Source organism: Nannospalax galili, unplaced genomic scaffold, assembly GCF_000622305.1.
Source record: "Nannospalax galili isolate Female #2095 unplaced genomic scaffold, S.galili_v1.0 scaffold999, whole genome shotgun sequence".
In the NCBI taxonomy this organism is placed as follows: Eukaryota; Metazoa; Chordata; class Mammalia; order Rodentia; family Spalacidae; genus Nannospalax; species Nannospalax galili.
The window spans coordinates 140,817-144,128 of NW_008344824.1; the positions used below are offsets into that span (position 1 = coordinate 140,817).

The 3,312-nt window shown below is 40.1% G+C and overlaps 1 pseudogene; it reads right to left on the reverse strand.

Annotated features, from left to right (window-relative positions):
- Nucleotides 1-510: 510 nt before the first annotated feature.
- LOC103740527 overlaps nt 511-3,312 on the reverse strand; it is a 10,676-nt pseudogene continuing 7,874 nt past the window's right edge.

Consider the following 3,312-nt stretch of genomic DNA (forward strand, 5'->3'; position numbering starts at 1 on the left):
TCATATTTACAGAACAATTTCTTCAGATCATGCATTATGAATTTTTTTTAAGTTTACAGCCTGCCATGGTGGCACACACTTTTAATCCCAGGGCTCAGAAGGCAGAGGCAGGCAGATCTCTGTGAGATCAAGGCCAGCCTGATCTCCATAGTGAGTTCCAGGCCAGCTGGGACTACATGGAGACCCTGTCTCAAAAAGAAAAAAAAGTTTACAAGTAGATCTTCCTCAGAACGCAGAATGATATTTTACAATAAGCCAGTCGAGAGCCCTCTTTATCAAAGAGGGAGTGGAAAAATATAGAAACAGTTCTAGATTAATAGCGCTTGTTCTAACACATTACATAAAAAGAATATTATATCCTCCTTGGTTATGAACAGAAACACATCAACAAAATCTTATGTGCTGGTAATTTAACTAGTAAGAAAAGTATCTATGTGACTGTGTTTCTCTGAATTCTTGTTTGTACCAGAAAATGTTAGAAATTCTTGTCTTTCCTGATACCACACTCTCTTAAAATAGCTTCTGGGAACTCAGCATTTGACTGAATATCCTCCTCATTGCCACTTTCATCTCTTTATTCCTCTGTATAGATGACAGAGTTCAGAAACGGGGCGATTATTACATCAAATTACCAAAAAATGTATCCACAGGCACTGTGAGAAAATACCACTAAAACACAAAGATACATGGGCCAAAAAAAAATAAGACCAACATTGTGATGTGGTGACAAAGTAGAGAGAGCCTTAGACAAACTCCCAGAAGAATGCTGCCAAACAGTGACCAGGATGAAGGCATAAGAGAAAATCAAAACTAAAAAAGTTCCTAGAGAGATGAAACCACTGTTGGCAATGACCATGAGCTCCAGACTGTAAGTGACCATGCAGGCAAGCTTAATAAATCAAGGATGGTCAAAGTAAAAGCTATCCAATTCACTGTGGCCACAAAATGGAAGGTTGGCAACAAATACAGTCTGTATCAGTGAATGGATGATTCTGATGGTCCAGACAACCAGCAAGAGAAGAATATATGTTTTGAAGTTCATGATGGTCAGTAATGGACTGGCCGACATACACCGATGTATCAGTCAAGGGCCATGACTACAAGCAGCAGCATCACTGTTCCTCCAGTAACGTGAATAAAGAACATCCAAGCAATGTATCCTTGAAAGGAGATTACTCTTCGCTCCTTGAAGAGATTAGAAATCATCTTGGGACCTGTAATGGAGGAAACCCTCATGTCAATAAAAAAGAGGCTGGCCAGCAGGAAGTACATGGGAGAATATAAATGGGAGTCAGAGATCACTGTGAGTATAACCAGATTTCTAAGATGCCTGCCATGTAAAACATAGGGAAAACCAGAAAGAGGGCTAGATGTACCTCCAAAGAACTGTCAGATCCCACCAGCGCAATCTCAGACACCACTGAGTAATTTCCTCGCCCCCATGTCTCAGTTACTTTGGGCTCCAATTTGCTGGAAAGAACAGGAGAATGAGAAAGGGGAATTACTGGCTACATCATTCAGGGTCCCACCAGAACATCAGAACTACTGGGGAACAATTTGCTAAGGGATCTGTTATAAGAAATTGACCTTACATTTTCACAGAAGTTTGTTCAACAATCTTTGGCTTCATAGTCTTTCATCTGTGTTGAACCTTGAAGTCTACAAGAAAGGCAGAAAGTAAGGAGCACAGATGTAAAACTAGGGGAAACAAGAATAAGCCAGAACTAAAAAGCAAGATCTACTTTACAAGAACAGACAGAAACTGCTGTCAGATCTTACTACCTTTGGCTTTGACTGTATAGGTGTCTGACAAAGTTGCAGTCCAGGGGGCTGGAGAGATGGCTCAGCAGTTAAGAGCACTGGCTGCTCTTGCAGGGGACCTGGGTTGAGTTTCCAGCAACCGTATGGTGGCTAACAACTATCCATAACTCTAGCTCCAGGGGATCTGACATCCCCTTCTGACCTCTGTGGGCATTGTGCAACACAGGTGCATTTACATACATGCAAGCAAAACACTCATACACATAAAATAATAAATAAATTATTATTAAGAAGTTGTAGTCCAACCACTGCCTCATGTCAATTAAATAACCAGGAACATAGGTGACAACATATATGAGCTACAAATGTAGCTGCTGCTTTACTTCTGCCCCCAGATCCTGCAAAACAAACTCTCCTGCAGGCCACCTGAGGTAGAGTCATATGCTAAAGTAATTCTGGGAAACAGTTCAGTCTAGCCAACTTGGCACAATAAAAGATTCCACATTAGCTGTTTTGTCAAATAAAGCTACAGGAAAATAATAAAATAAGTGCCTAAGGGGTAAAATAAATGGATTTTGAAAATTGAATGCCATCTTTTTGCAGTCAAACCATGACCACAGTAGCACACTCTATAGACCTGGTAAAAGCTTTAAATTAACTGGTCCTAGTATTAACCTACCTTCCCCAACTTTCCTTGTTATTACTAAGTAAAATTTCACCATGTGTTCTCCTATGGCATCAGAGAGCCATCCTCAAGTGAAATCATAAAAATTATTTCAATGAAGTGTGAAAGGAACACAAAATTACCAAGTAATTATGTTATATTGACATAAGTTATTGCCTCCACTACCTTCCAAGGACTTCCAAATACTAAATAACATGAGAGTTGACCCCTCACTTTCCCTCAGTTCCAGGTATTTTAGCACTTCTATGGGATTAATAATTAGTTTAAGAGCACTTACTACTCTTCCAGAGTTCAGTTCCTGGCACCCACATGGTAGCTAACAACCATCTATAACTCCAGTTTCAGAGGATTTGACTTCCTCTTCTGGCCTCCATGGGGACTGTACAGCACAGATGAACTTACATACCTGCAAGCAAAATACTCATACACAAAAAATAAAAATAAATAAATAAATAAACTTTAACAAATTTATCTAAAGACTGGAGAGATCACTCAGCAAGTAAAAACTCTTGTAGTGAAGCCAAGTTCAGTTTTCAGCACCAGCAGCTTATGATTTCCTGTACCTCTAACTGTAGGAAATCTAATGCCCTCTTCTGGCCTCCATGAGCACCTTCACTCAAGTGCACATACCCACGTACAGATACACAGACATACACACAGATGTAATTAAAAATAAATCTTAAAAAAATAATTTAGGGACTGAAGAGATTGCTCAGTGGTTAAGAACACTGGTTGTTCTTGCAGAAGACCCAGGTTCAAATCCCAGTACCCACATGGCAGCTAACAATTATCCATAACTACAGTCCCAGGGGATCTGACAGCCTCTTCTGACCTCCACAGGCATTGCACTTACCTACATGCAGGCA